This window comes from Salvia splendens, chromosome 12 (assembly GCF_004379255.2).
Source record: "Salvia splendens isolate huo1 chromosome 12, SspV2, whole genome shotgun sequence".
In the NCBI taxonomy this organism is placed as follows: Eukaryota; Viridiplantae; Streptophyta; class Magnoliopsida; order Lamiales; family Lamiaceae; genus Salvia; species Salvia splendens.
Window position 1 is genome coordinate 20,389,920 of NC_056043.1, and position 27,111 is coordinate 20,417,030.

Consider the following 27,111-nt stretch of genomic DNA (forward strand, 5'->3'; position numbering starts at 1 on the left):
CCCATGAAGATTGTCAACTCTCCCTTTTTCACGTTTATATTTGCCTCAGCAGTGGCAAGGAAGGGACGTCCTAGCAGTAGGGGGACTCCCTTGTCTTCTTCCATGTCCAAGACCATAAAGTCGACGGGAAAAATAAATTCCCCGACCTTAATCAGTAGGTCTTCCACGATGCCCTCTGGATATGCGACAGATCTGTCTGCCATCTGTAGTGTGGCTGAGGTGGGCTTCAAAGTACCGATGTTCAGTTGCTTGAACACTGATAGTGGCATTAAATTAATGCTCGCGCCTAGATCGCAGAGAGCATTCTCCACCTTATAGCCCCCAATGAGGCAGTCGACAGTGAAACTTCCAGGATCCTTCAGCTTGGCAGGCAGTTTCCTTTGCAGCAGAGCACTGCAATTTTCAGTTAGATTAATAGTGTCAACCTGCCCCCAACTGGTCTTCTGGGCTATCACCTCCTTCAGAAACTTAGCGTACTTAGGCATCTGCTGCAGTGCCTCGATCAAAGGAATGTTCACATGCACCTTTCTGAAGATGTCCAGAAATCGAGTGAACTGCTCATCTTTCTTCTTCTTCTGATTCAGTACCTGCGGGAATGGCACCTTTACTCCAGAAGTGGTGCCAGTATTCTCCTTTTTAGCCTCCTTTTCCTTCTCTGCCACGGCAGCCTTGGGCTCAAGAACGGTATCAGATGTGGTCGCAGGCAGTGAGGGAGCTTCATAAACAGTGCCACTCCTTAGATGCACAGCTTTGCATTCTTTGGGATTTATGATGGTGTTCGAAGGGAATTTTCCCGATTGAGTAATAGTACTCACAGTTTGGGAAATCTGGCTGATCTGTGTGTCGATGTTCTTCAGATGAGTAGCCATACTTTGCACATCTGTCTCAACCTTCTCCATCCTTTGATTGTTCTGCTCCATGAGCTTGTTGGACTGTAGCATGAAAGACTTGAGTATGTCTTCCGTGGTCATCTTCTTCGGATCATTAACCACTCCATCAGTAACTGTGAACCCCGGGGGTGGTTGCAGAGCATTATTTGGGTTTCCATAAGAGAGATTGGGATGCCATTTGTTCCCGAACTGATTATATCCTCCACCCTGAAAGTTGGGGCGGTGATTATTGAAGTACTGATTGTTGTCCCCTTGATTCACATAGTTCACGTCCCCCATTTTTCCTTGGGGTTCTCGAGATGGTTGCCCCATTGCTATACAGTCGAATTTCATGGTCAGCGCATCCAACTTGTCGGATAGGGCGCTCATAGGATCATGATCTGTAGTAGAAGCCACCCTATGCACCTTACTCCTGTCGTTGCTCCATCCTTCGTCATTAGATGCGAGCTCCTCAATCACTTCCATGGCTTCATTCACTCCTTTCTTGAGAAAATTACCGCCTGAGCTCAAGTTCAACTCCCGTTGTGCTTCAGGCACGCATCCCTTGAAAAATGTAATGACTTGAACTGTCGGGGTTAACCCATGGTTGGGACACCGTTTCATCAAAGATTTAAACCTCCCCCATGCATCCCATGTTCACCGTTTCTGAAAGGCAATGATCTCGTGTTGCCTCTTTATAGCTTCACTAGGGGGGTAGAATTTCTCCAAAAATTTTTCCACCATAGCATCCCATGTTCTAATTGATCCTGGTTCCAAACTTTCCAACCAATCCTTTGCTGAATCCTCTAAAGAGAAAGGAAACAACCTTAGTCGAACCTGCTCATCTGTCACTCCAATCATCTTTGTTGTGTTGCAAATCTGAATGAACTTAGTGATATGCTTGTTAGGGTCATATGTGGATTTGCCCCTAAAAGCAATGTTCTCCGCCATCTGAATTAGTCCTCTTTTCAGCTCAAAAGTATTGGCCGCGATGTTGCTATGAACAGTTGGATTTTCCTGGCCTTGGTATACATATTGATTCTGCACAGGCACAGGTGGTCCACGGTTGACCTGTTGACGCAACTCCTCCAGCTGTCGTAGAAGCTCAGCATAATTGGGAGGAGGGGGTGGTGGACCGTTGTTACCTTCTTCGTACTCCATCAGACTAGGAGAAACGGGATCAAACAGAATATGGTCTTGAACTGGTGATCGGATGGGTGAAAGGTCCCTTTGAACTGATGATGCTCCTATGCGGTTAGGCGAAAAAGCTTGAATTTTCTGTGTGAGTCTCCTATAGGCGTTCCTCTTCCGGTTTGTTGCTTCGATCTCCGAATCGAAAGGTTCTAGAGGCAAGCCTTTAGAACGTGTGTGCATACACCTGAACAAGAAACACAGATGTGAAACTTGAAAAAGTAGAAATTAAACGAAAAATAAAGCAGTAAAATCTGAAGTAGTAATCTTGATTATTATCACGATATCAAGCTATATAACACAAAATTGTCCCCGGCAACGGCGCCAAAAACTTGACTCAACTTTATTTTACCCAAATAATACCCGCAAGTGAACGGGGTTATCGTAGCAAATAGCAAGCAAGAGTATATCGTATCCCACAGAGACAATTAAGTGTAAACCTAAGTACCACGAACAAACTTCAACTACTATCCAGACAATCAGGAATTTTGGTTTTGAAACTAACAACTATTGAAAACATGTAAATGCAGAGATTAAATTAGAACAAATAAACAAGAGAGCGATAAAGCAAGTTGTGTAGATGATGGAAAAATATGCAGAATTCAAGGATCCGATGCACAACTCATAGCCTAACCCAATTGAAACCGATTTACCATTTAAAGTCTCCAGAATTGTTGAATCAATCACAGTTGTAGATTAAACCCCTTCCCGAGGTGAGAAATCTGTAGATTAGGTGTAATAAGTGAAGTCCCCTTCTAAATCTTAGACCTAACTCCCAAATGTTTGATTAGATTAAAGATCCCACTCATAATCTCAACTCTCCCGAGTTTTATTGAATTAAGGTGTGAATTATTCCTCTTTCAAGATTAAATATTTCATCTCCCGATTACTCTAAGAAATCCTACACTCCCAATTGGTGATCAAGCAATTGATAGGAAAAAGCACAAGAATAATTCAAACAATTACAAGAGCAAGATAAAAACGAAATCAATTGGATTAAAACTATGAATCAATGCATCTTCACCAAGAATTCCACATAAAGTGTTTAGTTACTCATGTTCAAAGTAGAAAACAAATAAAAACTAAGGCAAACAACGGAATTCATGATACGGATTACAAATGGAGGAGGAATTGAAGCTTGAATCTTCAATCTTCTTCCAAGAGTGCTTCCTAGAGAGAGTGTGTGTTTTGCGGCTGGTTCAGAATACCCTTTCGTTGCCCTAGCTTTTCTCTTTTTATTTCCCTTCAGAAAAATCACGTCTAGGCTAAAAATCGTCAGTCAGAAGGACCCGGCCGGGTGAAATTATTGCACATAAAATCCACCCGGTCGGGCAGAAGTCTCTGGACTGCCACCTGGCCGGGTGGAATTATTGCACATAAAATTCACCCGGCCGGGTAGCTCCCGGCAGTCCGTGCGGCTTTCGTAGATCGGTCATATCTCTCTCATCCGAACTCCGATTGGGGCGTGTGAGGTACCCACGCGAAGCTCTTTCGATGATGAAGACAATGGTACTCTCAAAATAGTATTTGGACCCCATATTGATAGGCTGATTAACGTTTGAAGCAGACCCCAGTCATGGCTTGGCTCATTTTGAGCTTTTTTTACCTATTTTAACTTCAAACACTGGATAAACTCATCAAAGCACCTTTATAGTGAAATATGGACGTAAACTCAAGTAATATGCATTTTAACACCAATTATCATCACGTTTAACGCCCAATAAAACAGTTAAAATACGAGTTTATCACTATGATTAGTTCGCTCTTGACGGTGATGGAAAGAGAGTGAACAAGATGATGTTGAGCAAAAAGTTGTTTGAGAACATGGTCACTCACCCAACGTTTGATCAGATGGAATTCCTTCTCCTCTTAAACAAATTCGACTCGTTTGAGGAAAAGATCGAGCAAGTTCCTCTGACTACATGTGAGTGGTTTGATGATTTCCATCCGGTGATCAGTACACCCGCTCCAACAGCAACAATGCAAATCATCCAACCCTGGGGCAGTTGGGTTTTCACAATGTCGCTGTGAAGTTCAAAAGGCTGTATGCGTCCCTGACAGGCAGAAAGCTGTATGCATCGGCGGTGAAGGCTCTGGAGCCTGTGAGTGTAGACGCAGAGCTGAAATATGCAAGAGAGGTATTGAACTGGGACGAGGAGAGGCCGAATGGTTGCCTGAGTGAATATTCGATTTATAGCACGGATGCAAGCTCGTTTTCTCATTGAGAATATCTCCCATGCATGTTGTACAGAATTCACATTTAGATTTTGATCCTACCCTGATAGAGATTACAGATTCCATTTTCATTTTTTTAGGTGTTTTGTGTGAATTCATGAGAGATTGATAGGTAGTGTTAGTATAAATGTAAAATTCCAGAACTGAAAGCTACTTGTATGTGTTTGTTCAGTTACTAAGAATGCTTATTTTAAAGATAAAAAATAACATCATGTGATTAAAGTAGCTAGGTGGTGGTCGGAGAAGTTTTCTACACCAGAACTCATCTTTTGTGTATAGTTAGAGATGGTCTTAGTCACTGAAAACGTTAGAAATTTACGGAGTTCGAGGCAGGAACTGTGGCTGAAAATGGTGACTTGGAGAGTGGAATTTCCGACGATGTGGATGTTAAGTAGCTTCATTTCGAGGATGTCGTTGTTGTTGACGAACTTGGACCAGCCGTCGATGATGTGGAAATCACCGTTGATTTTCTTGATCTTGACTGTCCAAGACGTCGTCGCCGGTTTCATTATCAGGTGCAACAATCGCAGAAAACTAAACTATTTTCTCTCTCTATATATATCCTGAACTAAGAACTTTTCTTTCGGTTTAATAACTTAGTTTTGTAGAGGGAAATTAAATAAAGAGGGGGTTTTGTGTAGTAGTAAATGTGTAAGAGATCTCGTTTATTGTTGAGTTTTTATTTCATCTTTTTAGTGTCTTATACAACTGCTTGAAAATTTGAAAACGTATGTCGTTTCCTAAAAATAGAAACTTTCTATTTTCACAATCCACTAACATTAATTCCACAACTTTTTCTCATCCTCTCTCTTATTTTACATTTTTTTTTATCTCATTTCTTTTACTTTACCAATTTTGTATTAAAATCAGTGTCGTTTCTAAAGTTCCTATTTGGAAACGGATGTAGTATAATTTTTTCACCATTTATGTACATTGAACTCAGGGTATTTCCATTATGTACATTGTACTTTGCAAATTTGAAAATATACTTAAAACTATATTACAATTTTTTCCGCATTATGTACTTTGACTTTAGGGCATCATAGCAATGCAATGTAGAGCATTAATTTGTAAGTCGTTTTAGTAATATACAAATTACAATTTATTGTAATTTTTTTTGTCGGAACATATGCAATTAAGATTTTGTTAGAATCCTCATAAAATTACCTTTAATTTGATACTACCTCCGTCCCACCATAAGTGATTAACTTTTCATTTTAGGTTGTCCCACTATAAGTGATTGATTTCTTTTTGGCAAAAGCAACACATTTTCCATCTCTTACTTTATTCTTCTATTTCTTACTTTATCCACTCTACATTTCTCTTACTTTTTCTTCTCTCATACTTTATTCTCTTCAATTAATTCAATAAATATCATTTTCTTAAAAATTGTAGGACGAAGGTAATATATGATATGTGAAAAATAAGTTAAATAAAAAAGTATATAAAATTTTAATTTTATGGGTTTTTTTTATTTTGAGATTTTTAAAGACTGATTTTGATTCCCTAATTTACTCTTTCTATATAAAATAAATCATATAAATATGCTACATAACTCAGTTTAAGCGGTTGATCATCCTAATGGAAAGAATCTAGTTTACTCTTAGACCATGTTTGGTTGACGGGAAAGTAAAGTTGGCAAGGAAATGATTCCTGGGAAAATGAATCCCGGGAATATGATTCCTAATAACTTTACTTTTCCGTGTTTGGAAAATATCAAGATTTTAAAGTTTATATTTGATTTAAACACTAAACTAAAAATATACTTATCATTTTTTATTTATAAAAAATAATAATACATATTATTTAATAAATTATTAATTACAAATGATAATAATTATATTATTTTATTTATTATTACGATGTATAGTTTAAATATGGATTATACATCATAATATATAATAATAAATAAGATTATTATTATTATTATTATTATATTTACTAAATTTTTAATTGAATAAATTTCATAATTTAAAATTTTACTACAATTTTATTGTTAATTACTAATTTATAAAGCAATAATTATTATATTATTATATAATTATAATTATATTTAATTATTTAATGAATTATTATTATTATTATGATAATAAAAATAAAAATTAAATATAAATATTAATAATATAGTTATAATTATGATAATTTGAATTATAGTTATTTATTATCCTGAAATTAAGTATGGTTTATACTTTTAAATTATTTTTAAAACATTGTAATAAATGATGATGATGATGATGATGGTGATGATGGTGATGATGATGATGATGATGATGATGATGATGATGATGATGATGATGATGATGATGATGAAACTATACTATATTGCATTAAATATGTAAGAATCCTAAAACTGGGAAAAAGAATAACTAAGAAAAGTTAGGATTCAGAATCCTGGAAAGTTGTACTAACTTTCCTTGTTTCAGGAATAATTTGTGTATGCTATGAACTTAATTAATTAGTGTCTGCTATGAACTTAATTAATTAACATCTTATTAATTCCAAGAGTGGACTAAGCAAGAAACGCTTATTTATTATTCATAGAGTAATCAAACTCTAATTAGGTAGGTTCCGAATAATAAAACCTTGTTTCGAGCTCCTCTTGAGGACGTTATCATACGAGACTCACCTCGCGCACGATTCAATATAATAGCAATCCTAGCACTGCTAGATATTAATCACCACTACCCAATATACCAGGATTATTGGGTTGCAAAAAACTCGCACCATTTGGTAAGTCAAAGTAGTGCATAATCAATACCGTATGCTCAATGCTAACGTACATTGATTAAGAAATAAATAATTATCAAGACCTCGTCTTGTAGTAGATAGCATAAAGACTTGTCTCGCTGTTAGATCCAATTCAGTGCTCTACCACACCAATGTCATCTTATTTCAGTAAGGCTTAGAAATACGCGGACTGACATTGCAACCTTTCACGATAGGTAGTCTAGGCTTATCTGAGTTGTGAATCCTTTTTTTTCTTTGTTCAGAACTGACCGTGTTACCTTAAAGTGGACGACGCCCACAACCGGTCTACTAAAACAAAGACTTGGACTTTATTAAGTTACTTATACATTTAAACATGTCATAAACATCTATTAAATGTAAAACTTAATAACATTCTGACAAAAATAATTTGTTGGATCCATTGGAAAATAAAATAAGAGTTTTTACAGTATTCAATCACTCGAAAGGTGATTTCTAGTATACAAACTCTAACATATTTAGTAAGGGTTATGGATATTTTTTCAAAAATTTAGAAGAATTTAGAAGTAAAATTTACATTTTGGGTAAGGGCTTAAGCCCCACTCTTCTCCCAAGTTTGTTGGCCCCTGGACGCAGCGGCGGATACACATGGGAACAAAGGGGGTACAGTCCCCAAAACGTTGTTCTTTAATAGACATATTTCCCTAAAGTTCATCGGTAGCCCAGTGGTTGTGCGGTTTGTCTAGGCAGAGTCCTGAGTTCAAACCTTCTCCTCGCATCTTTCTCAACTTCTTTTGATACTCTTAGGACCCGTTTTGGTTTTACAGATAAGATATTACAAGATAGTTATGATGAGATATAGTTTTCGGGCCGAAGTAATGATAATGTAAGATAGTATAGAAAGTAAGGTTTTTATGATGTTGTTTGCATACGAGACATGTGTTTAATAGTAGTTGAAAAGACAAAATTATCCTTTATTTTTACATTTCTATGTTTTTTTAAGAATAAAAATGTGATTAATTATTATAAAATTTAATTTAGTAATTAACTACTTGATTTGCAAATTATTGTGCAAAACACATGCAGTTGTCAATTTCTCAAATTAGATTAGTCATCCTGATTTGTAATCATAAGGCAAATTATGTGTAATTTTCAATTTCTTAATTAAGATTAGTCATCAATTCTGATTTATGTAGATTACTAGGCGAATTATAGTAAATTTTCAATCTCTTACTTTAGTCATTCATTAACAGCAAAGTCAGCCAAATTAAAAATCAAAATCAAATAAACTATTAGAGCATCCGCAATGGGCGGACGATGGCACGCCCGATGGCGCGCATCGTCCGCGCCATCCATCGTCCGCACCCATTGCGGGTGCGCGCCATAGGGCGCGGACGATAGTCGCGCCCTATACTTCGGTCGCGGAGGATAGCGCGGACGATGGCCATCGTCCGCGCCATCGTCCGCCCCATTGTGGAGGTCGCGGACGATCGACCGTGGACGATGGCACGCGGTTTCGTTTTTTTTATAAATACCGTTCATTTGTAACATTTCATTTCACGCGATTTCATTTTCGAAACTTACATTTACATAATTACTACGAAATGGATTCAAGCCCCAATAGTCCTACGTTTAGCGCAGGGGCGCATTGGCCGGGTACAGAACCCGGCGATTATCGTTCGTTCGACACCAACACCCATTACGATCCCGATTTCAGTACGGAATCGTATGGGTTGTCTGACATGGAGCCGTCTCCGCACCGCCCAACCGCAGCGGCCGATCCCGACCTCGCCGCGACCGCTTCCGCCCCAGCCAGAAAGAAACGGAACCGGCAGCGGGCGCAGAAGTTGCTGCCTCCCGGTGATTGCGATGAGTACGCCCCCGGCCGTACGAACTACAACGACGACGAAACTCTCACTTTAGCCCGGTGTTGGGTAGATATATCGGAAGATCCGATATTCGCGAACAACCAGCGACAGATCGCGTACTGGGAACGCATCGTGGACCTCTACAATTCGCTCAAGCCGCCGACCGCGTACAAGCGCAAGCGTGAGCAACTCCGCAAGCACTGGGATCAAGTCAAGAAGCAAGTGAACTTGTACGCGGCGGAGTTCGGGAAGTTCACGCGGTCACAGGTGAGCGGCGAGAGCGCGAGCGACGTGCGCACTAAAGCGATGTTGTCGTACCGGTCGATGTTCTGCGATTTCAAGCACGAGGCCATCTGGGCGCTCTTGAGGGAGAAACAGAAGTTCCAAGGTGGAATTCTGCATACTGGTGCGCCGAAGAGGACGAAGGTCACCGAAGTTGGTGACTACACGAGCAGCGGCAGCGGCAGTCACCCGGTTAACCTCAACCGGACGTACGTGGATGAAGGGAGTTCCGGCACAGCGGTGTCCTTCCGGCGTCCTCCCGACGTCAAGGCTGCGAAGGACAAGGGGAAGGCGACCGCGACCTCATCGTCGACCGCTGCAATCCAAGCTCCGGTCCCGGTAGAGCTCCCGACCCAGACGGCCACCGCGTTTGAGTCGTTAGCAACAGCGTCGATGGCAAGGACGATGTTGCAGATGCACAGGGCCCTCAAGAAGTGTACTGACCCCGACGAAGCCGAATATCTCCGGGCGTTACTCGATGAGCTGCGTCGGAAGTTGTGAATTGGTCAGACTTAGTATTTTTTTTAGTTCAATGATGTAACTTTTTTTTATTAAAACTTCGCCGTTTGTTATTTAGACCGTTTTTTATTTACTCGTTATGTTATTTGAAAACAGTTAAATTAATTAAACAAAACAATAAAATCATGATGTGGTGCGCCATAGGGCGCACCTTAGGGTGCCCCACTGCAGGTGGGGAGGTAGGAGGATAAAACTGCTGACGTGGCGCCCCATTGCTAATGCTCTTATGGAGCTAGTTCCACCAACAATCAAGATCGATACTTTTTTTCCTAAAATGATAAACTAGTACTCCCTTCGTCCGCGAATAGGAGTCCCGATTCACTTTTACTATAAATAGTAATAGGATCCCACCTTGCACTAACTCATTCCATTCACATTTCATTTAAAACTAATATATACAAATGAGACTCTATTCCACTAACTCTTTTCCACTCATTTTTCTTAACATTTCTTAAACCCGTGTTGCCAAAGAATGAGACTTTTAATGGAGGATGGAGGAAGGACGGACGAAGGGAGTAGAAAATATCCCCAATTAAACACAGTGAACTTCGCTATTTCATTATTCAAAAGAGGAGCTTTGTATAAAATCTAGGCTCAGATTGATGTTCTACCACCACAGCCCCAAACCGATGGCATGATTCCAATCGGCGGCCAAGGAGGTAACGATGGCCATGCGGTCGCACCACCATCTAAATCGAAGCCCAAATCGACAACCTTGAATTTGGAGCAAGTACCCCTCAGATCTGAAACAGGAGTTGAAAAAAGACGTAGTGAAAGGGGGGAGGTGCATTGGCGGCCATGGTGACCACGCCACCACCCAAATTGATGCTCAAATCGATGAACTTAAATCTGGAGTGAGTCTCCCTCATATTTGAAATAGGAGTTGTAGAGGGATAGAGAAAGGGAGCAAATAGTGTAGAATGAAACACATAATTATGTGTTCTCACCCAAATTAGAAGGGCATCAATTGGAAACTTACTCAAATAGTGTTTTATTGGAGGAAATTTGGCCAATTGTAATATGGGTAACCCAAAAAAATAGTGAAATAGCGCGGTTCGAGACGAGCCTTGAAAAGTTACACGAGTGATAAGGCTCATTTCATGCATCGGTTTAAGGGTGAAATACATGTTACTTGATCGGTTTATCGCGCAAACCAAGTGTTAAATGTGCAGAAATACCACTTAACCAAGGCAGCAAGACCGAACTGATCAAGCAGGTACAAAAGGCGATAAAAGGCCAAGAATCGGGGGAGTTGATCAAGGGGGAGCGATCAAGCAGTTAGGTGGGGACCGCTGGCTTCTAGAAGAAGAACACGTGAGGAATTGAGCTGGATATAGCGGCCCATTCTGTTATCAAGGACGACGTTCTAGAAGGGGACATGTGCTGGAATATGAGACGCAAGGACGGAGCTGAGTCACGAATCTGTTACCAAAAAGCGTCGTCATTCTAGAAGAACAACACGTAGCAATCAATGAGTCGCTCACTCTCAGAATGAGCGAATATTCCCTGTCAAGATCGTTATCCAGCTGGCGGCCGAATCGAGCTTATAAATAGAGGGTGTGCCACCATAAGAAGGCATCCGACACTTTACTTTCCGTCTAGTTTAGCTTAGCTTAGTTTAGCTCTCTAGCTTAGTTTAGTTCAGCTCTCTAGCTTAGTTTAGTTCAGTTCTCTAGCTTAGTTAGATAGCTTAGTTTAAAGTGCGACCGAAAGGGAGCGCTGCAGAATACTCATTTCTGTTAGCGTTATCTTAAGTTTCCCGCTGAGATTTTTCTCAGTTTTTACCACTTTCTTAGATTTCAAAGTGTTCGCTTAGTTTAAATTTCACATTGTACTCAGCTTTTAGTTTAATCAAAGTTATTTTCGCTTTTAATCCGCGCATTTACTTTTCTGTTATTACCTGCAATTCACTTGATCCAGTAGTTAAATTTCCATTGATTAAGCTAGCTAGTTTAATTCTGTCTAGATTAAAACTAGTAGTTAAAAACTCCCAAGTTAAAGCGTGGCAGCAGCCAACCCCCCTGTTCACTACTCACACACTCGACACACCAACTTCTCTGTGGGATCGACCCCGAACTTGCCGCTTTACTGTTAAAGTTCTGCAAAATTGGGAGTTATAAATTACTTTGGCAAGGCGGAAAGGGCGATAGCTAGATTGCATTGATTAAGTGGCAACGACATTTGCTAACTGATCCAATCGGTTCGGTTATCATTCCATATAACTTGATCCGCATTCTATTCGTGTTTTCGACCTCTTTCCAAGACCTTCCAAAATGGCGCCGTTGATGGGGAAGCATGGTGTTACTTTATGTTTGTGCGTAGTGCGTAGGTGTATATAATTTTGTTTCTCTTTTGTTTGTTTTTCCTACTGTTGATGAGAAGGTACCACCAAGGCGATTACTGGAATCATCCCTTGATATACAAAAGAACTAACACTCAGTGGAGAGTCCAGGAAGCCGGCGTTGTCATCACTCGTCGCAGAGCCGCATTAGAAGCAGCAGCAGCCACCAAGCAGAAAACACAACCACCACCACCAGAACGAACGGAAGCAGAGATGGCCGTTGTCGCTGACGACTCGGGAATCGACTCTCTACACGCTCATGATGAGAGAGAGCCCACACATGCCATAGCCGCTACTCCTGGGATGCGGAGCATCGCAATCAAATCAGGAGTACTGGCCGTTTTGTCCCACTTCTACGGCCTTTCGAAGGAGTGCCCGTATGCTTTTCTGGAGGAATTCTGCCGATACTATGATATTCAGCCCGTGCCAGCTGGATCCACATCCGAAGATTAAAGGCTTAAGGCTATTCCCTTCGTTTTGAAGGGGGACGCGGGTGTCTGGTTGTCTAGGCTGCCAGAAGGATCCATCAGGACTTGGGCCGAATTCCGCATGATATTCCTCGATCGTTTCTTTCCAGCATTGAAAATAAGTGCCCTGAAAAGGGAAATTACAGAAGCCAGACAGGAGTATGACGAGCCCCTCGGCCAGTACTGGGATAGGTTCCAAGGGCTGCTTCAAACATGCCCTAACCACAAGCTGGGAGAGAAGGAGATCTACTCGATCTTCTATGGCGGACTCACGGTGGACAGCAAGAACGACCTCAACCTCGCAGCACAAGGGGATTTCTCAAAAACCCTTTTTAGCCAAGTTAAGAATATTTTGGAGAGGCTGATTGAGGCTAAGCGGTCGTACAAAACATCTCGAGGGCTAACAAAAGATGAGCAGTGCACGCAGCTGAGGCGCGCAATGATGAAAAGCTGGAGGCTCGATTTGAGCAGATGGAGAAGAAACTGCTGGAAGCAGTAGAAAAAACGAGACCGCCACCACCGCCTGCACCGAAGGAGGCACAGTATGTGCCGCAGCCGCCACCGCCAGAAGAGCATCATTACTATTACTGCGAGTTTCCCCCTGAGATAGAGCAAGTAAAAGCCGTAGTCCACTGGATCACAAATGGCAACTGGATCCAGGGGAAGCAGAGAGATGCTCCGTGGAGGGACCACCCCTACTTCAGATGGACTGATCAGAATCAAAGCCAACCACAACAGGTACAGCCCTCTGACGGGCAGTCCAACTGGGCAGCTCGAATCTTGGATAGACCAAACACTGGAGGCAATAGAATGCAAGGAGGCCAGAAAGGTTGGTCAAGTGGACCTCAAGGGAACTGGTCAAGTAGAGGACAGCCTAACTGGTCAAGTCGACAACAGGAAGGAGAATGGGGGTACCAACACCAAGCCCCTCAGTATAGCAACCAGGGTAGGCAACCAAGTAATCAAATGGTGAGTTATGTCCTGCAGTACCACAGGGGAAACCAGCAATCCCAAGGGAACCAACAGTACTTCCAAGGAAACCAACAAAATCATTTCCCCAGAATCAGCCAGAACAGTATGGATCGACTGGCTACTACCAGCAAGGCCATGGAGGAGGCCGATTTAATCAGAGGTATAACAGGCAGCAAAATGAAGGTCTAGGGGATATGATTCCACACCAGTCCCATAATGTTGTGCGAAAAATGCAGGAAGCCCAGAGAGAACAGAGAGCTGCATTAGAAATGCTTACAAAGCAGTTATCTCAGGTTGCCATGTCACTGGGCGAGCTAAGAGGTAATGAAGGAAAGATTCCAGCTACAGTGCAACCTCCAGCAGGGCGAGAGAATGTCAACACAGTCTCTCTGAAATCAGAAGGAGTTTATCAGAGCTCAACTGCAAGTTTTCCATCATCCAAGACAAGTCTTAATAAAAGCCTTGAATCCAGAGCCCTTGATCAAGTCATAGCGAAAGAAGAGTCAAACATCTGTGAACAGGGTGCTGAAAAGAGGAGGAAGTTTGAAGCAGAGGAAGTGACCGGTATGACCCAACCTAGTGATCTTCTCTCCAAGAGAACTGACCCAGGGGTATTTACGCTCCCAATTTCCATCAGAATCGTTCAAATGGAGCACACAATTTGCGACCTTGGGGCTCCCATCAATATTATGTCATATTCTATATACAAGAGGCCGGAGAATGCTAAGCTCGTCAAAACCGATATGGAAATACAGCTAGCAGACGGGTCTTGCATTTACCCCGATGGAGTTCTGGAAGATGAAATCGTCAAGGTGAACAGATTCATGTATCCCGCCGACTTCTTTGTTATAAAAATGACGGAACCAGGAGCAGAGGAATCTTTTGGGATCCTTTTGGGGAGACCTTTCCTATCCACCGCCAACACAGTCATTGACGTCCGCCATGGGACAATTAATCTGGAGTTTAAAGGAGAGCGACTTACGGTCGGCATTAATGAAGCGGCAAAAAAGCCACAGGGCAGAGAGAGAATACAAACAGTAAACGCTATCAGCCCTCGGAAACAGGAGTATTCGAAAAAGGAATCCTTCGAAGAGTCATACTCTGGTTACACTGAAGATAAACAGCTGAAGAGAGAGGCAGCAGAATGGTTTGATACGACAGTGACTGGAGCAATGGATGATCAAGCCATTAGAAGGGAAATTATGGAATTTTGCCAGCCGTCACAACCAGCCGAGGCAAGAGAGATTACTCAACCAAGAAGGGTCGAGAGACCACCTGATCAAGCCTCTCCATTAAAAGGAATGCTGAAGAAGGAATCCTCGTTTACAAGACAACTACCTGAATCGTCGAATGCCCTCAAGGACATGCCCGACCAGGCGTATCACAGTCCAGTTGAACCAAGTCTGCATGGATAGGAGGTACAATCAAGAAAAAAACTGAGGCTGGGTGAAGAAGGCGTCAAGTGGAAATCAGCAAATCCGATGGAAATAAATCCGAATTTATGCATGCACCCATCCACGAAAAAAATGGAAGTGACCAGCTTCTCCTCGAGAAAGGAAGAACTCATCGGTAAACAGAGGAAGCTACCATTCCAGAGTCAAATCAAACTAATGACAGGGAAGCGGAATTCAGAATGGGCAAATCCTGAAACCATCAAGGCGAGCACGCACCAAAGAGACACCCCCAGTTCGTTCTTTTTCGAGGTGAATGGTCCTCGTGTTGAGCCCTACAAAGACAAGACCAAAGTGGGAGTGGTGGAAGAAATTCCACTAACCTTCCCCAATCTCAACCATTGACAGGTAGAAGGAGTTATCGGGTATTCATGGATAGTTTGCTTGATCAAGCGACAAATTCTAAATCTCTTAATCTTATCAAGTGACATTCCAAGGAGACCCGGTCAAATCCTTGTTAGTGTAAATAGTTTTTTTTAGTGTGTCAAGTTTTTCTTAGTTAATAAAAAAATCGGAAGTGGAGGAAAGGAACTGATCAAGTGGAATTATGTGAGTTTTCATCTGGATATAATTGACCACTTGATCAGTGCAACGAGGACTAACGAATGGCCACAGTGATTCAATTAATTAGGGACAGGTGGTGATAGGACATATGCAGTCATTGGAGAGGTGTCAGGCTGCACCAACTGTCTCAATAAATGGACGTTTCAGGGAGAAGGAAAAAGCGTATCAGAGAAACTAAGCCAGCTGGCACTCTGAAAAGGCACGCTCGTACGTGAACAGTCGCAGGGATCTCGACAGTGAGAAATCCCAACAGTCGTAGCATCAGTACAATAGGCAGATCCCAGAGCCTAATTTCACGTTCAACCAAAAGCGACTACAGTGCATTCCTTTTTACTCTTCCCATACCACTTCAAGTTTTGAAACTTTGCTTTCTCCACCAGCACTCGTCACTATTACCAACAAAGATGTTAATCAAGCAAATTTCTACTCCTTCATCATCCCCCAACGCCGGAGCTGACGGTGGCGACCAGGAAACTTCATCCCAAGTTCGTCAAGAAAATCCTAAATTGTGTACGTCAAACACCGCACCACCACAAACCAGCACCGCTACTCCAAATCCCGAAATAGATGAAGAGACCCTCTAGCACCTCAATAAAGTCCTCCTGAGTATACCTCGCGAGTTGGATGATGCAGCAGCATACGCCGAACTCAAAGCTAGACTTGGGATATATCGGTCTAAAAATCCTACCTTGTCCCCTAAACCAAAGATTCCACCTAGCTCTCCTACATCACCTAAACCTTCGTCCCCAACCCAACCAATGCAATGTAGCGCAGACACTGCTGATGAAGAAGGGTTGGGGGAGGATTATGGGCAGCCGTTCGCAATTCCGTCGCCAGCAGGCGGTGGCGGCTCCACTTCACTCCATACGCCGCATTCGACTGAGGGCGACGGCATCAACAATGAAGAGGAAGAGGAATTCCGCCCATTGTTCGACTATGGGGAGACGGAGGAAGAGGAAGCTCTACATCGTCAGACGCGGCGTATGACAATGAATCGGCTCCTGGAGGTAGCTGAAAACCTGAAAACACGAGGTGATGAGGGAACGGTGGTGCAGAGGCCATGCACAGTACGGAGGCTGGTGGATGAAGAGGAACCAGAAGAGCCTCAGATTTAGGAGGCTGGAGAGGAGGAAGAAGCTACCGAGGGCGAGGGAAAAGAGAGAAAGAAAGAGGAAGGGGAAGGAGAGTATTCTCCCTACTCCCAAGAGAAGCCTCCCCACTGACACAGAGGTCACCATTGCAGATGCTTCTGCGCCCGCAACCAGGAGATGAGGGCAACAATTTTACTAGAGAGGAATTGCGTTGGATCAGAACGACCAGGAGACAACAAGGAGAGCCTGAAACCTCTCCTTCCATCGCCTACTCTCCTCAGCATGTGGTGTTGACCCCATCTCTTCGCCAACAGATGATGGAATTCGATGATCCTAGGATGCAAAAGGAGGTGCACCAAAGGGTGACATCCCAGAAGAAGTTAAAGGCGGGAAAGATGCTGCACCAGCCATCCCTGGAGAAGATAGAAATGAAGGAGAAGTTTTTAGCCTACATTGCCAGCATCGGTTTTGAATGGTTGCTAGAGGTCGATGAGGCCCCTGTGCCTGAGGACCTAGCCAAGGAGTTTTTCACATCCTTCCGCTTTACCGGAAGTTCTGACCTGAACGAAGAGAGTGTTTCCTTCAGGGTCTTTGGCCAGGAACAACTAATGAGGCTAAACGACTTCTCTATCTGGATGGGCCTCTACACGGAACAACAGGTGCCTGGCGGGGTCTGGGTTGGGCGAGATATCGGTCTCCCGCAGAGGAAACCAGAATTCGATCAGCAAGTCGTCTGGAAGACAATATGCGGAGGACGCGCCCCTACTTTCAGAACTTCTGAATCCAGAGGACATCTTATTGCTGATCCTGCCCCTCCGCCTAGCCCAGGTTTACCTGGCCTCCAATATCCTCGGACAAGCAAACACACTGGCGATCCTCACTCTAGCTGAGCTCTATTTCATGTGGAGTATGAGAGAACAGAGGAAAGCCCATACACTCTTTCCCTTTATTTGAAGCATTAAAACCAAATTCAAAGTTTCATATCACATGAGGAAAGATGGTCAAAGAAATGAAGTTTGTCAAGGGAAACAAAAGGGGGATAGCAATAAGAATGGTCGGAATAAAGGGTAGCCGGGTTAATCAAGTTAGACAATCAGGTTGATCATAAAAAAAAGAGAAAAAAAAAGAGAGAGGAAGGGCAGGAAATAGTTGTAACCTGACCCAGGAAATCAAAAGTAAAAATAATAATAAGCCGAAGGTTATAAGGCTAAAGGTCGAAATCTGACCAAGAGGGAGCACCAAGAAATAAATATCCCAATTCTAATCCAGCAAGTTTAGTCAAATCTTTGGCCTTTCGACTCATGTGATTTTTCTTTAAAGATTTTATATTTAAACTTAGAACCCCTAGGACCCTAACCTAACACGTTACTACCCTTGAGCCCCGTTACAACCCAAAACAAAGACCTTAAGGAACTATCTTGTGTAGTCCGATTCAAAGTATTAAATTTGTGGCAACACCGAGTGAACAATCCTAACATCTCTGGTGAGAAAGGAGTGACTGAGTGAATCCAACAGTGGTTTTTAAATTGAGTAATCTTGACAAGCTGACACCTTGATCAAGCAAAGGCGAAAGAGAAGGAACACAAGCTACTGACAAATGGATTGACCTCGACCTCGGGTATGATTGTTGGAAAATTATTCGGTCTAATGCATACATGTGAATACGTGTTTTTATCTTAAAGTTTTGTTTTTCTTTTCGTTTTCCTTTACTAGTGAAATAAGTAAACCATGCCTGAAATCTGCCTTATCTTTTTCTTTTATTTTTCTTTATACTTGAGGACAAGTATGTTTTAAGTGTGAGCAGTTTGATAAGGCTCGTATCATGCATCAGTTTAAGGGTGAAATACATGCTACTTGATCGGTTTATCGCGCAAACCAAGTGTTAAATGTGCAGAAATACCACTTAACCAAGGCAGCAAGGCCGAACTGATCAAGCAAGTACAAAAGGCGATAAAAGGCCAAGAATCGGTGGAATTGATCAAGGGGGAGCGATCAAGCAGTTAGGTGGGGACCGCTGGCTTCTAGAAGAAGAACACATGAGGAAATGGGCTGGATATAGCGCACCATTCTGTTATCAAGGACGACGTTCTAGAAGGGGACACGTGCTGGAATATGAGACGCAAGGACGGAGCTGAGTCACGAATCAGTTACCAAAAAGCGTCTTCATTCTAGAAGAACAACACGTAGCAATCAATGAGTCTCTCACTCTCAGAATGAGCGAATATTCCTTGTCAAGATCGTTATCCAGCTGGCGGCCGAATCGAGCTTATAAATAGAGGGTGTGCCACCACAAGAAGGCATCCGAGACTTTACTTTCTGTCTAGTTTAGCTTAGCTTAGTTTAGCTCTCTAGCATAGTTTAGTTCAGCTCTCTAACTTAGTTTAGTTTAGTTCTCTAGCTTAGTTAGATAGCTTAGTTTAAAGGGCGACCGAAAGGGAGCGCTGCAGAATACTCACTTCTGTTAGCGTTATCTTAAGTTTCCCGCTGAGATTTTTCTCAGTTTTTACCGCTTTCTTAGATTCCAAAGTGTTAGCTTAGTTTAAATTTCACGTTGTACTCAGCTTTTAGTTTAATCAAAGTTATTTTCGCTTTTAATCCGCGCATTTACTTTTCTGTTATTACCTGCAATTCACTTGATCCAGTAGTTAAATTTCCATTGATTAAGCTAGCTAGTTTAATTCTGTCTAGATTAAAACTAGTAGTTAAAAACTCCCAAGTTAAAGCGTGGCAGCAGCCAACCCCCCTGTTCACTACTCACACACTCGACACACCAACTTCTCTGTGGGATCGACCCCGAACTTGCCGCTTTACTGTTAAAGTTGTGCAAAATTGGGAGTTATAAATTACTTTGGCAAGGCGGAAAGGGCGAGAGCTAGATTGCATTGATTAAGTGGCAACGACATTTGCTAACTGATTCAATCGGTTCGGTTATCATTCCACATAACTTGATCCGCATTCTATTCGTGTTTTCGACCTCTTTCAAAGACCTTCCAACGAGCTCCAACTCACAAACCAAATAGTCAGATATACACTGTTTTTGCTAAGATAAAAAGCACTATCATGACATATCACACAAACCAAACGGGTTCTTACTGTCATAACTGCACTTTACTAAGGATAACAATGCTCTAAGGACCACGATTAGGGTCTAGAAAGAAAATTAACCTATATTAGGAGGATAGTACGCAAAGGAAATGACCACGGTCGCATGTATGAAGACATGCACCAGCGAGAGTTCATTTTTTTACAAGGTAAATCACCAAAGCTCTACTCATCACTCTTCCATCTCAGCCCAACAACGTGTACATTTATGGATACATGCACATTTAGTAAATATATGTAGGGCTCAGTATACTCCGGGGACACTTGCCAAAATATACATATATACATGCTCCCTCCGTCCCATAGAAATAGTTTATGGCAACATTTTTCTCCTTTGCTTTTACTTTATCATTGATGGGACCCACCATCCATTACTTTACCAATTGCGCATTAAAACTCTTGCCAACCCTAAATGACTCTTTTCTATGGGACGGAGGAAGTACTTTGAAATGTTGTCATTCCATCATAGTAAAGCACGAGGGTTGTTCTTCAAAGACCAGAGGTACTAAGTTCTTTAGTTCTCTACCATATCTTAACTTCTCTTGCTGAGAAGGTGGCCATCTTTCACGATCACATGACAGGCCAACCCGCTCGATGACATATAGTCCTACAGTCCTGGTGTACACTAATTCTAATGAGACCCAAATTCGTTTCTCAACGTTGGCATAGACAAACGGATTGGTATCCGATTGCATTGGTTTAAGTATAAATTCATCATGTTCTACGTAGATAAATGTGCAAAGGAGCTGTTAAGTGTGCAGATAAGGGGCATCAGCATGACTTTTGTTTCAAAGTAGACTTATTATTTGTTTTGTTGCCTATATGCATGACTTTCGTGTTAGTTCGAAAACATCTTTCGAATTTTAAAATAAATTTGATTTGAGAAACTAGAGTTTCAGACTCTTGTTTGGTCATTCTCGTTCAAACAATAAAAAAGAGAGGATGAAATGAAATTGAAGGCTATTGCTATATAGTAGCATCTCTTATCACGATATTTTGGGTGGGCAATAGCCTAAGTGCGAGTTTTGCACCAAAATTACAAGCAAATAGCAAAACATGGTGAGATTGCATGCACCATTCACGACAAAAGTAGTTGTCAGTTAAACTACATCACAACAGACACCTCAAAACCAAAACCACTGCAACATAAGCAGGTCGTTGTCATGTCAGTAACTACGTTGTACGACGCTTTCTCAATCGACTAGCAATACCTCCCGCCTCTGCTGTTGTGTCCGCACGGATCGCACCTCCCAACTGTGGCTCTTTGCGCCTCTTTCTCAACCTCCCAGCAATACTATCTGGTGCTGGTTCATAGCGCCCTCGTTTCTTGGTCGATTTTATACTCGTTTCTGATCCAGTGATGCACTTGATGTCCGGAATAGGCTCCTTTTTCTCAATCTCATCGGCACTATCACATCCTCTTTCACGAGCTTCAGCTATTACCTCATGATTCAATGGCTCTGTACCATTTATGCATGCTGTACCAGCCACAGGTATAGTTTCTTTACCGTCGTCACATCCAGCCGAATCTTCTTCAACTTCAGGCTTCAATTGATGTTCAACTTGATCCTTTGCCAAAGCAGCATCAACTTCAGGCAAAGGTTCTGAACATTCGTGGCCGGGTTTTAAAAGATCGCCTTCTTCACCAGTTACCTCAATGTCTGTAAAGGGCAGCGATCTCTTGGCAGAAACTGGAACCTTGCTGCCAACATTGCTCTCGTTATCTGTATCTGCACGACGTGTTTGGACAAGATAGTGTGCCACTGACTTGTAGCCAAGATTTGCAATCTGAAAAGATAAAAAGTTAATGGCCGCTTTCAATGCTGTTTGTGAAAAGTGTATAATAGGAAACAAATCGACTTGAGTTTGTGCATTTACCTTCTTGTACATCATCCCGGTAGGAGGCCACCCTTTTCCTTGCCGGCACAAACTGCAGTTACAAATTCCACGACAAACTGGGCAGATCCAATCAGGATTTGCTTTTGCTTCGATCACATTTTCCCCATACCTGCAATAGAACGGTTGCCCTTGATAAAATAATCTATACTTGTAATGATATATGACTGGTTTCACTGCCACAACACTCTGTTTGTCGCTATGGCAACTATATGTTTTACTTAGAAGTTAGAATAGACGCAACGTAGAAAGCATTTGTACGTAAAAACTAATAAAGAGCTTTGTGACATACAACGACTGATTTGTTTTTTACCGGTTAATGACATAGGAAGAAGAAGATTAACCCGTTTAAACCCCATGGAATACAAAAGATATAAAAGATATACACCTCATGTACAAGCAATCTCCACAGAACTGTCCCTGGACCATGTTGCAGCTGCTGCAATGCGTACGCTGACCAAGAGTCTTTTGCCTGCACATTAGGGGCTCTTTCAGCATTGACAAACACCGAAAAACAATCAAACACATCACCAAATAAGAAATACGCATCACATCAAGTCAATCTTGTTGCAAGACGCCACAATTTCTCAAATAAAAACAATAGAACCATAGTAACTAGTACAGCAACAAATCATACTTAAAGAAAGTAATGAATAAAGAGGCAGCAGTGGAAAGTGTTGGCGACCTGCATTGATGGCAAGTTTTGCCATTGATGGGATCATAAATTCTCTTTCCATCTTTTCCATATCCATCAACAAAAAGAGTCCAGCTCATTTCAGTGCTTCCCAGCAATTTGTCATGCTCCTCACTGTAAACTTCAGGCCTCGACCCCTCCTCTCTCCATTCCTTCACTGATTTCTTCTTTTTCCCCATGTCTATTTCGCAGTAAGTAACTGGCGTAGAGCTTTGCAGCCTATGTAAAAAAAATCAGATCACAAAAATTTATATATTCCACATTTCAGCATTCAGTTATACAAGTAAATAGATTAAGCAATTAGCTGCAGTCGTACTCCAAAACCAATTCAATTTTTACTTTTTGAGTTAAAATACCTATTTTTAGGTTTACATAAGACAAAACCAAATTTTAAATTTGAGGATAGTGTAAATGGCTGGAGATGCTGTTGAGAAAGTACCTGGAAGAGCGGCGGGTGGGGCCGGCAGGGGAGGGAGGCAACGGATTGTGAAGGCGATGAGCTTTGCGGTAGGATCTGACGGGAGAGGGTGGAGCTGCTGAGAGAGGGAGAAGATTCCGAGCTTCTGCATTCTCTCCCGATTCTCTCTGATTCGTTCCTCTCTGCAGAGTTCATAATCGGAAATCTCGGAGCCACGCCGATCATGTTCCTCCTGCTGCATCTGTTCCTGTTGGGGAATGTCTAGGTTTTCCGGCGCCGGATTTGTGAGAGCCACCATTTCAAATCACAATTGAGTTTTGAAATGGAGTTGCAATTGTGAGTTTTGCAACGGTCATATTAATAGCATAGCTGCTTCGATAAAAACCCCCCTTTCCCCTTTTGCCAAAAATTGGGCCGAATATTAAATTTTCATATATTGGGACACCATTGATCCAACTTACTTGGGATGATTAATTCATTTCGATTTTTTATCAGTTTTATAAGTTCATCCGCAATGGGGCGGACGATGGCACGCCCGATGGCACGCATCGTCCGCCCCATTGCAGGTGCGTGACATAGGCCGCGGACGATCGTCACGCCCTATACTAAGGGCGCGGAGTATAGGGCGGACGATTCTCATCGTCCGCGCCATCGTCCGCCCCATTGCAGCCTGCGCGGACGATAGGCCATCGTCCGCACCATCGTCCAGCCCACTGTGGGCTACGCGGACGATCGACGCGGACGATGGCATGCGGTTTCGTTTTTTTATAAATATAGTTCATTTGTAATTTCATTTCACGATTTCAGTTTCGAAACTTATTATTACATTTACATAATTACTGCGAAATGGATTCAAGTCCCAATAGTCCTATGTTTAGCGGAGAGGCGCGTTGGCCGGGTACAGAACCCGGCGAATATCGTTCGTTCGACGCCGACACCCAGTACGATCTCGATTTCAGTACGGAATCGTACGGGTTGTCTGACATGGAGCCGTCTTCCGATCCCGAACCCGCCGCGACCGCTTCCGCCCCAGCCAAAAAGAAGCAGAACCGGCAGCGGGCACAAAAGTTGCCGCCTCCCGGAAATTGCGATGAGTACGCCCCCGGTCGTACGAACTACACCGACGACGAAACCCTCATTTTGGCCCGGTGTTGGGTAGATATATCGGAAGACCCGATTTTCGCGAACAACCAGAGGCAGGGCGCGTACTGGGAGCGCATCGCCGACCTCTACAATGAGGCCAAGCCGCCGACCGCGTACAAGCGCAAACGTGAGCAACTCCGCAAGCACTGGGATCAAGTGAATAAGCAAGTGAACTTGTACGCGGCGGAGTTCGAGAAGTCCACGCGGGCACAGGGGAGCGGCGAGAGCTTAAGCGACGTGCGCGCTAAAGCGCTGTTGTCGTACCGGTCGATGTACGACGACTTCAAGCACGAGGCCATCTGGGCGCTCTTGAGGGACAAGCAGAAGTTCCAAGGTGGAATTCTGCACACTGGTGCGCCGAAGAGGACGAAGACCACCGAAGCTGGTGATTACACGAGCAGCGGCAGCGGCAATCACCCGGTTGACCTCAACCGGACGTACGTGGATGAAGGGAGTTTCGGCACACCGGTGTCCTCCCGGCGTCCTCCAGGCGTCAAGGCTGCGAAGGCCAAGAGGAAGGCGGCCGCGACCTCATCCTCGATCGCTGCAAACCCATCTCCGTTCCCGAAAACGCTCCCGACCCAGACGGCCACCGCGTTTGAGTCGTTGGCAACAACGTCGATGGCGAGGACGTTATTGCAGACGCACAAGGCCCTCAAGAAGTGTACCGACCCCGACGAAGCCGAATATCTCCGGGCGTTAATCGATGAGTTGCGTCGGAAGTTGGGAATTGCACCGACTTAGTTGTTTTTTTTGTAAGTTGAATGGTGCAACTTTTTTTTATTAATGCGTTGCCATTTGTTATTTAGACGTTTTTTATTTACTCGTTACTTGTTATTTGAAAACATTTAAATTAATTAAACAAAACAATAAAATGATGATGTGGCGCGCCATAGGGCGCGCCTTAGGGCGCCCCACTGCAGGTGAGGGGGAATGAGGATAAAACTGATGACGTGGCGCGCCATAGGGCGCGCCGCCTCACTGCTGATGCCCTAAGACTTGAAAATAAAATATTAAATTGTAGTTTATTTATTTATTTTAATTATCATATTTGTGTAAAATCAATAGATACTCAAAATAGCGTTGATTAATTGAGACATTTCTTTATTTCACGGAGATTAAGAATAATGTTTTAAGTGAATAGTGAATAAAATAATAAAAACGAAGGCAGCCCGACTCAGGCCCATGTCCGGACCTAGTTGATAAGTGGGCCGAGCCGACTGGGCTGGGCTGGGCCAAGTTCAAAATTTTTATTGTACTAATCAAACAATATTAATCTCTACTTGAATAGTACTCCATTCGTCCCTGAAAATTTGTCACATTTCATTTTCTGCACTTATTTTAGAAAAATGAATAAATAGTTAAAGTTCAGAGAAAGTAAAGTAAGAGAGAGAATAATATAGAGAAGATTCTTATCTACATTATTCTCTCTCTTATTTTACCCTCTTCCCACTTTAATTATTTATTATCATTTTTTTCAAAATGAGTGTAGAAAATTAAATGTGATAAATTTTCTGGGACGGAGGGAGTATAATACTAATGATGTATAAATACATATTCCCACAAAATAAGGAATCAAGATTTTGAATACATGAAGTTTTATATATTCCCACAAATTTTGTGTATTATATTTATAGATTACACAAGCATAAATATATAATCCCACAAATTTAGGAATCATAATACTATAATTATGAAACTATTTTTAATGGAGATAAATCTATAAAAAAAAACTAATATCTATAATTATCCAAATCAATTAACAATTAATATTTATTATCATGCAAATCAAAATGGAAATAAATTTGTTATAAGTTTTGATTTAGGTTGAGTAATTGAATTAGTTGATTATTTTACATAATTTCATTAATAAAATCTATGATTATCATGAAAATATACATATATATATATATATATATATATATATATAGGGTCTTGTTAGGTTGAGATTTTTTAGCTTAATTGAGAATTGAGATGCATTTTCAGCCACTCATTTTGAAATGTCAACTGCAAGTAGATTATGTCAACTAAGGGGTATTATCGTCATTTCATTTCAATAGCCAGAATATCAAATGTCAACAACTCGTATTAAAATGTCAACAACTAAAAAAAATTTAATTTTTTTAATTTTTTAAATTTTTTTAATTTTTTTTAATTTTTTTTAATTTTTTTTAAATTTTTTTTAAATTTTCGCGCGATGTCAACTACTGAGACATTATGTCAACTACGATGTGTAGTCTGCACATCAAATGTCAATAGCTCTGCACATCAAATGTCAACAGCTTATAATTGACATTATATATGTGTAGTTGACATGAATTGTATATGTAGTTGACATTATATGTGTGTAGTTGACATGAATTGTATATGTAGTTGACATTACATGTGTGTAGTTGACATGAATTGTATATGTAGTTGACATTACATGTGTGTAGTTGACATGAATTGTATATGTAGTTGACAAAAATAAAAAATAAAAAAAATAAAAAAAATAAAAAAAATAAAAAATCGAAAAAAAAAATAATTTTTTTAAAAAAAATAAAAAAAATATTTATTAAATAAAATATATGATGAAATTACAAATATGCCCTTTCACAATTAATTAATGTAAAAATATTTTCCATGTGGCAAATTCTGGACCACTCATTTAATAAAAATGAGTGGCTTATAATGCATCTCAATTCTCAATTAAGCTAAAAAATCTCAATTGATCACAACCATATATATATATATAATATATATATATATATATATAGAGTCGTGATCATATGATAACCCCTAAATATCGTAATAACCCTATAACCAAATCTGGACCACACATATTTCTAATCATGCGGTTGAGATTCAAACTTATATTTACTTCATAAAAAAAAGCGTGGGGGTAAAACTGTCATTTCCCTCATTTAATTTCTGAATTTCGCCAAATATCACGTAAAATGATAAAATGATAGGTTTATTGCATAGAATGATAGTTTTGAGATTCAAACTTAGATTTACTTCATAAAAAAAACGCGGGAGTAAAACTGTCATTTCCCTCATTTAATTTCTGAATTTCACCAAATATCACGTAAAATGATAAAATGATATGTTTATTGCATAGAATGATAGTTTTGGCGGATAGAATGATACTCTGAGCTGAAAAAATGAGACTTTTGACTGACTGATAAAATGATAGGTTTATTGCATAGAATGATAGTTTTGCCGGATAGAATGATACACTGAGTTGATAAAATGATACTTTTGACTGACTGATAAAATGATAGGTTTATTGCATAGAATGATAGTTTTGTCGGATAGAATGA

At 41.5% G+C, this 27,111-nt stretch overlaps 2 pseudogenes; one reads left to right on the forward strand and one right to left on the reverse strand.

Moving 5' to 3' along the window:
• Positions 1–4,285, forward strand: part of LOC121757688 — a 35,535-nt pseudogene extending 31,250 nt beyond the window's left edge.
• Positions 4,286–20,611: 16,326 nt separating this feature from the next.
• On the reverse strand, positions 20,612–22,980 carry LOC121759229 (annotated as a pseudogene).
• Between the last annotated feature and the right edge of the window lie 4,131 nt (positions 22,981–27,111).